The sequence below is a fragment of the Mus musculus genome, chromosome 12 (assembly GCF_000001635.26).
Source record: "Mus musculus strain C57BL/6J chromosome 12, GRCm38.p6 C57BL/6J".
Taxonomy (NCBI): domain Eukaryota; kingdom Metazoa; phylum Chordata; class Mammalia; order Rodentia; family Muridae; genus Mus; species Mus musculus.
In genome coordinates, this window is record NC_000078.6 from 7,371,054 (window position 1) to 7,380,824 (window position 9,771).

General features: G+C 39.9%; 1 long non-coding RNA gene across 1 annotated transcript; it reads right to left on the reverse strand.

Moving 5' to 3' along the window:
* Positions 1 to 985: 985 nt before the first annotated feature.
* On the reverse strand, positions 986 to 9,277 carry 1700101O22Rik (RIKEN cDNA 1700101O22 gene). Its single transcript, NR_045045.1, has 3 exons — positions 9,212 to 9,277; positions 4,799 to 4,906; positions 986 to 1,150 (listed from the first exon to the last, which is right to left on the reverse strand). It is a non-coding gene; the product is annotated as an RIKEN cDNA 1700101O22 gene (long non-coding RNA).
* Between the last annotated feature and the right edge of the window lie 494 nt (positions 9,278 to 9,771).

The following is a 9,771-nucleotide window of genomic DNA, read 5'->3' on the forward strand; positions in this document are numbered from 1 at the left end:
TCCTCTTGATACATCAAATATCCAGGAGAAGACCCGAAGCACCCACTCAAGATATACCCATGTATGGGTCCCTAGAGCCCCAGTTGGACTTATTGAAACACAAGTGCTCTAGAGGCATTGAAAGATGTTGTTCCTAATCAGTAGCAGACTTTAGAAGCTTTGGTATTGACTACTGGATGTCAGGTCACTCTACTGCCTGGGTGGTCTGACTCAGCCCAGTCCCTTCTGTCACAATTGATGTCCTCTCATTTCATTAGGGGGTATTAGATTCCTATTTCCACAGGGTACATACAACTCACTAATGATGATTGCAAATGAGAAAGCCATGCACATCCATCTAAACTGAGATCACACCTTCACCCTTGGAATATAGTTGTGATTACATTAAAGAGACATTACAAGCCTGTTGCCTCTCGTTCTGTTTATTGTGTGTGTGAGTTGCATCTGATCCCTTTATCTCCCATTATACTGCTAGTATTTCCTTTGGATTCAAATGCGCCTTCTCTACTACAAAACAGCAGCACACCCAACAGTTCCAGTTAGGAAGTGAACAGGAAAAACTGCAGCCATTTAAACAAGCCAGTATATGGTCTACTAAGCACAAACATGCTTTTCTGATTCCCAACTGTAAATTACAGATATGATACCTGGGACCTGCCTTCAATTTTCTTTTAAAAAGAGAAAGCCTAGCTGGTTTAAAACCCCTGTGTCTCATCTTCAGTATCTCTTTTCTCTTAAGTGGCATATTTTCATTCTAGTTCATGCATAGAGACCTGATAAGGGTGATTGGCAGCCCTCAGAGATTGGAGTTGTGGGGTGTGCCTGGGTTAGAGGTCAAAGAAGGGTAATAAAAGACCACTATCTAGAATGCCACCAGAGGAATTTTCTTAAAGGAATACCTGTTACATCTTTATGTCTGTTTTAAATATCATGCATTGAATATTTTATTTTTATATAAAAGAACATTACCAAGTCTTTTATATATAACTGTAATTACAAAACTTAAGTAGATAGGTTAATCTTTATTGCCCTTACATTGTGGGAAAGAAATAAAGGACAGGGATGTGGTTAGGATGTGGAAGCTGATGCTTCGTAGATGGGTTGTGTCCTCTCCGTCTGGATGCTGCGAGCACCATGGATGTACCCGGTTCTAGGAAACATGAATATCAAAGTGTGTGAGTTGTAGACTTTGTCCCAGTCATCCCCCAGTGTTATAGCACTGCCTTTCACATGGACATCAACACATTGTCCTGTAACTGGGAAATCTTAAAGCTCATCTGCTCTCTGTCTGTGTGAACACAGAAACCACACAATGCCTGTCCCTGGGTACCTATGAGAGTCAAAGGCAAAAACAAAAACAAAAAAACAAACAAAATCCAAAATAACAAAATCCCCCAGAACAAAAATTGGGATGTGAAAATCACACAAAGAGGCTGTATCTGAGGTGGTGCTCAATAGGGTAGAAGACTTCTCTGACACTAACATACCCTGCCTGGAGGTTTATTCACTCATCACAGATATTATTTCCTAACTCTTTGTGTGAACCGATGGCTGCATGGGAAAACAAAGATCATCATTCAAATGCAGGCAGCTATGAAATGGAAATCTCCTGGGAAGTTGGTTATGCACTCACATTTACCAGTCAGACAAGAGGTATCTCAGATGTTGGCCTGGAAATGATGCCTCACGTTCTTGAGCAGGTTACTCAGATGCTCAGTGAGTTTTCTACCTAAGTCTCCATTCTCCATTTCCATCTTCTCTGATGCAGACAACCTTGAGATCTCAAAACTCTCTGTTTCCTGCTTCTTTCCCACTAGAAGCTTCAAACTCTTAAGCTTAGCCGTTGTTCTTGTGAAAAGAAATGATCATGGGACTGGGAGAGTCGGCACTGATAAACACCATCCTATCTCCCTGCATGATTGTATTAATTCTTATAAGTACATATCTGCCCCAAATCTTATGTTCTGGATCAAAATGCGTAATAATGAGCTCAATGTTGTTTTTCAGCTTTGCTCACAATCAATTTGCAAAGCCACTGATACACTGTGATTTCTATTTTCTGGCCCATCATAGCCCTTCTGGCTTAAGCTTACCACAGCATCAGCAGTACTGAATAAAACAGTTTCTAATCTGTGGAGCACAGTGGAATCTCATGAGCTCTAAACTATAGAGGTTCCCACAGTATGCTTTATGTCTGCTCATGAGAGACCCACACCAGGTCCTTGGGAAGGGAAAAAATTTTTAATTTGATTCCTTTGCCTGGTTTTTAAGACCATCATAAACTGTCATTGGTTAGTTACTAGGAAATAAGATTTAAAATATTTAAAGTAATTGATTTTTCCCTGTGTAAACAACTTCAGAGCTAAGCTAAGGGTTAGCATATTATCCTTACATTTCCCTTGGCAGACGCTGGGGAGAGGAGGGAGGGGTGTTTGGGAAGATGTAGCTATAATCTTTCCCAGCCGAAGTTCTTAATTACACTCAGGTCTTGAATCCTCAAGTTAACGTATTTTGCCCATTCACTGCTCGATAAATATTAATTGGTGTAGATGGGTTATAATTTAGCATGTGTATGATCTATAATTTACCTGTAGCCTATAATTATTTTAAATGTTTGAATAAGGAAATTGATTGGAGTGAAAAGAAAATAACTTATTTAACTTTTAAAAAATGTTATTATGATATAAGTCTTCATAAAAATCACCCAAACTCATGTGGCATTTCATGTAGACTGGGAAACTATCAACTACCATCTACCATTCCTAAGCAAGACTATAGTTGATGCTGAACTCAGGCTCTCTGGTTAAAAAAGAAATAGTTCCTGCTACTGACCCAGATAAAAATGAGCATTTTCAAAGAAAAAGAAATACCTCCTTAGTACATAAGAAAAATCCCCAAGAGCTCACAGATTTTACTTCCAGGGTGTTTATTACCTTTTCAAGTTTACTGACAGCTTTGTACATCTATCTGATGGATTTTAGTGACAATGCTGCCCCATTTTCCTACCATCCTCCTTCCTTTCCTGGTGGGTCCCTTCTCCACAAGTCCCCTCCTATTTCTCATTTGATGTGTGTTCTTATTGAATGTGGCCTCACTACATTCAGTGAGCCACACACAAATAAATGTGACATTTATTGAATTTATTCTTTAACAATTAAATTTGTGTATACAATGCATTCTGACTTCTGTGACCATGCCTACCCAAGCTAATCTTCCTCCCACTCCTATCACCACCCCCTTCTACTACAAGCAATTTTCCCACATTCCTTTTGTTTCTTTGTTGTTGTTATTGTTGTTGTTGTTTTGTTTTGTTTTGGAGAAACACTAAATATTTAAATTCTGGCTTATTATTCACCTCTACCAATAGGTTGATCCAGCTTTTTTTACCATAGGGTATAAGGAGATGCGAAAGGCACATTAGAAAGCTCTGATGGTAGAGTCTTAACTGTTAACAAATGAATGTTATTAATTAACAAGGTTGTGTGTAACTTCCATATATGTATCCAATGTGCACTACTCAGATATGAGAAAATGAAAGGTATTGTTGACAGACTAATTACATATACTAATAGAGTTCAGTGCAATATATCTATCCCCTCCCTACAATGGGCACTGATCAAAACCAAGAGCAGTGTCTGATCCAATCAGATTCTCCTTCCTGTGAATGGGAGAGGACAATTTTACTAGTTCCTTCTTGTTCTGTGTGCCTGGGAGTGCCCAAAATGATTCAATTTGGGATTTTGCCAGACTTCCTCCATTTCCTTCCCAATATACATATTAGAGAATCAAGAAAGAAAGCTCATCGGAGAAAGAACAGAGAGTGAAGCCAAGGACATTACCATGTCTCTATCATAGCTTCCTCAAGCTGTTTCACCCCATCCGTCTATATCTAGAAGAGACCCGTTGCTCTGTACCTTCCAAGAAGCAGCAGCCATCATGTCTTCCCAACCCCTTTACCCCTAATGTCTACTGTTGATGTTTAAAGATTGTTATACTATTCCATTTTTTAAAGTGACTATACCTCCCTTCCCTCCCCATTTTTACCCCAAAGACATTGTAGTTCACATGCCACCTACCCTTCAAAACACTTCGTCAAAGATCAAGAATAAAACCATATGTTTAACTTTGTAGTTTTCTCTTGGAGGAGGAAGATGACAACACATCTGAAATAGTTTTCAGTCTAATAAAGCCAAACACTTTCATAATCAAATTGGCCAGCAGAGATAACTTACTGCCCTTAGTGTCAGGCCTCCATGACCTTGTGTGCTGCTGGGAGGAGGCTAACAATGTGCAATTAAAGGGGAAAGAGAAGGTTGCCACTCTCCCATTTTTTGGACATTTGCACCTGCTAGAATGCTTCTGTACAAACAGGAACACACACACACACACACACACACAGAGAGAGAGAGAGAGAGAGGTAGAGAGGGAGAGAAAGAGAGAGAGAGAGAGAGAGAGAGAGAGAGAGAGAGAGAGAGAGAGAGAGAAGCATCTGCAGTATTTGCCAAGCTGTGGGAGCACTCCACCAACCTCCAGTGCTCACTTGGATCTTGTGATGACAACTGCTATTCTTTCTGCACTGACTTCCAGGCTTCCTTGCTTTGCGGTTCTGATAGTATCTCATGAAACTTTAAAACTCTCCACCCTTCCTTCATTGTAGTCAACTTTAAATAAATTCAGAGTGTCACTTGTTAAAATAAATGACATTTAAACAACCTCAGCATGGTAGCTCATTCCTCATTATCATAGAGAGCTCTCCTGAAAGGTCTATAGTACATTATCTCTATGAAATGGATTTTACCTTCAATATTAACCTCATTGCTTAGGGAGAACAGGAGGCAAGCACTCTGGTGAGAGGTGGTGTAGAAATGCATAGGTAGATTGATAGAACCGCACAAGTGATGATGATCTAAAGCAAAAGCAGAGAAAGGATTTAGGTTAAATATTAGGTAGCAAATCTGAACCGCGAGAGAGCTCAGATGATTGAGCAAGCTGCCATGGAAGGCAGGAGAACAGGCTTTATTTCGGCTGCTCAGAGCTCACTGTTTATGCTTCTGTTGAAAGAGAAGTGACCTACAGGATGAATGCATTAACTAAAATGTGCCCCACTTGTGGACACTGAGAGCCGAGGTGCAGAGTAATTAAGGAGTGTGCTTCAGAGTGGAAATGAGGTCAGCAAACACAGTGCCTCTGCTCTCATGGAACTCTTAGAGACCCTGCAGTCCTTTGTGTGTCTGAGTGCTTACTGGCGCATGTGGGTGTACAAGAATGTGTGCATTAAGAAGCTTGAAATTGACATCAGGAACCTTCTGTGGTTATTCTCTATCTTAATCACTAAGGCAGGCTCTCTCATTTGAACCCAGAGCTCATCAATGATGGCTAGTGTAGCTAGCCAGCTTGCTCTGTGAAGTCCTGTATCTACCCTCTGAGTGTTATGATTATAGGCAGGCTGCAGCACCCACCCAGCATGTCATGGGTTCTAGGTGGGTATCAGAACTCTGGTCCTCATGCTTTGCTTGACAAGGACTTTATCCACTAAACTGTCAACCCAGCTCCAGAGACCCTGTGGTCCTTTGCTTATTCTGTCTCACTAGCCTTTTGAGACAAAGACCAGGTCTACTTCCACATTTCATTCTCGGTATTTCCTTCATTTTAACTTCCTTATTTCCTCTATTTTAAGAATGTAAAACCAATGGGTTACACTGTCTGTTGTTTTGACTATGAAGTTATTTTCTTTGCAGCTATATTCCCAGAAAAAAATATAACCAGTAAACAATGTTTGTATTTAATAACCCAATACACAAAGAGAACTTCTGCTCAGGCAGAGAGCTCTAAGTCATGGCACTAGAGGGATTCATCCATTATCAACTGAGTCCTGGAGAAGCTTTGAATGGTGAGATACAGAGGCATGGTTCTCTATCTCTAAAACACCTCCTTTTGAATCTTGATGACTAACATATAGGTCCTTTTTTGGTACAGACTCTAAATGCTGGGCAGGGGTATGAGCTATGTGTACCTTCTGCATAGGTATGCAGTGTTTGTGCTATAAACCTAGTCCTGACTATGTGGTGAGAAGGCTCGTGTCTAAAAGAAAGCTAAGCCTTTGAGGTATCTCTAGATTAGGCACAGTAAGGAAAGGAGGCAAGTTTCACAAGAAGAAGTATAAAGGATTTAGGACACAGGACATGACTCCTGAACTATTTCTTCTGCAGCAAGAATAAATAAAGAAGGTGATGTCAGGAGGTAGTGGAAAGGATATTCAGTATGAATGAGTATTACTTTTAAAACCTGAAAAAGTGATCGTATTTTATAGAGAAAGTAAAAGCATGGATGGAAAGTTTGGGAGTTACAATCTGCAAATCTTAATTTGCAAATCATTTTGAAACCTTGATTTTCTTAGATCCTCAGCAGGAGCTAGTTGCAGAAAGCACTCAAGAGCATTCCCTCATAGGCACAGGATATCTGAGCAGGAGATAAGTACACAACAAAACGCACTTCTATGTATCATAGCCCTTTCCTTACTGGATGTTATAATAAATGATTTCCCTAAGCTTGGCCATCTAAGCCCCAGTGATTCTAGTGAGCTTTCTGGGTCAATTTGATACAGGTTCAAGATACCTGAGAAGAGAGTGTCAACTGAGGTAACACCCAGATCAGTTTGCCCTATGTCTGTGATGAATTTTCTTGACTGGTTATTGATGTAAGATCTCAGTCCACTATGGGAGGTACCATTGCCTGAGCATATGTTTCTGGGCTGGATATGAAAGCTAGCTAAACATGAGCTTGAGTGAGCAAGCAGTGGTCCACTACTGTTTGAACTCCATGTTCTGATATGAGTTTCAATCCTGACTTTCCTCAGTGATAGACTGAGTCTTGTAAGCTAGAATAAACCCTTTTCTCCTATAAGTTATTTTGGTCATGGTATTTTTTCCCAGTGACAGGGTGAAACTTAAACAGCATCCTGTACTATTTCCCTCATATTAAATATGTTCTTATAAGACACTTCCCAATGGTCCAATGCTTATCTTTGGAACTCATACAAGTTAAATGATTAAAATAACTATTTACTAGCAATAATGAAAATATTTTAAATACTCTTTAAAGTTTTAGTTGTGAAATATCAATAAAATAATTGCCTAGTTCTAAACCATGTACAATTCTAATTAATTCTGTGTGAGACATTTTTTCAGCTTCAAAGATTGCCTTACTTGTATTGCATAACAAAATAATAGTATAATTAGGAATAAATTTGTCACTTTTATAAGTAATTCCTTTTTATTATGTGTTTGGAAGCAAAGCACAAGCATGATTAAAGTCTCTTTTAAAAGGTTTTATTAATTACTATGATTATTATGGATAATCAGGGTCCACAAACTACAGAATGTGCTCCAGACATGATATATAAACCACAAAACATGATAGAAAACCCGATATATCCTGGACCCAGGTTTGGCTCTGTAGTCTCTGTAGTCTGAGTCTCCCTATCCACCTTTTTACTTGTGGAAAGCAGGGAATGGGGCCAAATTTCACATCTCTTGCTATTTGCTGGCAGGTGACCTCCTTGTGGGACAATGGAAGAAACAGTGGGTCATGATCCCTTCAGAGATCAAATAACCTTTTTAGAGGAGTTTCTTAAGACCATCTGGCTTATCAGATATTTATGTTATGATTCATAACAGTAGCAAAATTATACTTATACAGTGGAAATGAAAATAGTTTCATGGTGATGGGGGAATCATACACTGCGAGGAACCATATTAAAGGGTCACAGCGTTAGGAAAGCTGGGACAGACACACACATGCATGGTTGTCCTTTTCTCAAACACCTCCTTTTGAATCCTAAGATCCTTTACTGCTCACAGTTGCCTTTCTCCATTATCTCTGGTTTTGGTTAATTAATCCTAGATAGAGAGGACTGGAAACTTTCTAGACAAGATGGTTCTTTCTTTAGATGCCACACCCACCTCAGTTATGTCCCCTTTCCTCCTAACAAGCTACACTAGTTCCATTTCTGTTGCTCTAATAAAACACACTGACCAGAGTGACTTTGAGTAAGAAGGGTCTTCTTTTACAGTTCTAGGTCACAGGCCACCATTGCAGTGAAGTCACAGGACAAGATTATAAGACAGTTGGTTGTACCACACCCATAGGAATGGTAGAGAGAGATGAATGCACCATGCTGGCTGCCAGCTTGTGCTCACTTAGCTCTACTCACTCAGGTCAGGGCCCAGCCCATGAAATTGTGATGCCCTCACCTCATTCAAAGAGCTTCTCCCTATCCTTATTCACCATCAAGACAACCCCTACTGACATGGCTGTGGGCCAACCTGATCTAAAAATGTCTTCAACTGAGGCTGTCTTCTCAGTTGATTGTAAGTTATGGCAAGCAAATAGTTAAAAATACTAGCCAGCATACAGAGTTACAAGCGACTCAAGGGCATAGACTTGATTTTGTCATTTCTTTCTTAGATCCCTAACTTAGAGGCACTGGCAGCAAATATTCAAGAATATTACTGAGCCAGGAACAATGGCATGTTCTTGTAGCACCAGATGAGAAAGATGAGGCAGGAAGACCACGTAAGCTCAGATGTCTGAGAAGAGCCTGTAGAATAGCCCTTAACTGCAACTTTAAGAAGACATAGTTATTGAATATATAAGCCAATTAATGGCATAATAAATCATTAATTTGTGCTACCAGATTCTACTTCCAAACTTAGACCCATATAGCTTTGTGTAGAGTTCTTATAAGTTCTACTCCTCATTATGGAATAGAATGTTAACTCCCCCATAATGTCTAGTATGTTCTATTAGAGAACCCATACTTCAACATAAAATCTGTCTCTTCAGTATTCCATCAGGACTTATAGCAAGACCAAAAGTTCATAGATCATCTTAGTCACCAGAGTAATTAGATACCTCTTCCTTCAATGAGAAAACCAAGACCCAGGTATGGGTGGAGCAGAACCAAACTTTTTCTGAATTACATCTTCTAGAATACGCATTTCCAATGCTACCTATTGTGACTTGCCAGGCCGTTTCCTCGGTAAATTGAGACTAGTATCTCAAGGTGGACACAAAAAATGACCATCAGATAAAGGGACAAGTGGGGTCACTAGGGAGATCTGTGCTCCAGCAGACATTCTGCTAAAAGACCTTCATTCTCTGTTCTGTTCTTTATATCCATACACATTCACAAGCATTCTTGAACTCATACCACTGCTACGGCCATCTGTCCACTTCTTTCCTGAGTATTGTTGCTCTGCCTATGTCTCTTCCCTCTGACGCCTTGCTGCCCTCTCACTCACTCAGCCCATTAGCTAAAAGACAGCACTATCTGCTAACAATGACTGACATCACTATCAGATGATGATCCACATGGAAACCACATAAAAAGAAACATTAGGCAGAAGACATGTATCCTATTTTAAGTCCAGACTCCGGTTCCCTATGCTTTCTCTATCTTGTTTCCTTTAACCCATCCCTTAGTCTACAATGACTAAGCAAACATTGATTTGTACTATGGGAGAACACTGGAGAAGAACATGGGCTGAATGGTGTAAAGAAAGCTTTAATCCTGCAGGGCAATGGTCATTGCTTGTTTTTCACAGTTAAGCACCATTCCTAAAAAAATTAACATGGTAGGTCTGCCCACCACAGGCAATTCCCAGGGCAGCTAGAGAAAGCCTCAATGTCCCCAGAATTAGGAATCATAAGAGATTTTTCTTCATCCTACCTGGATTCTCAAAGCATTCACCAGAATCCTATGGATGGTAC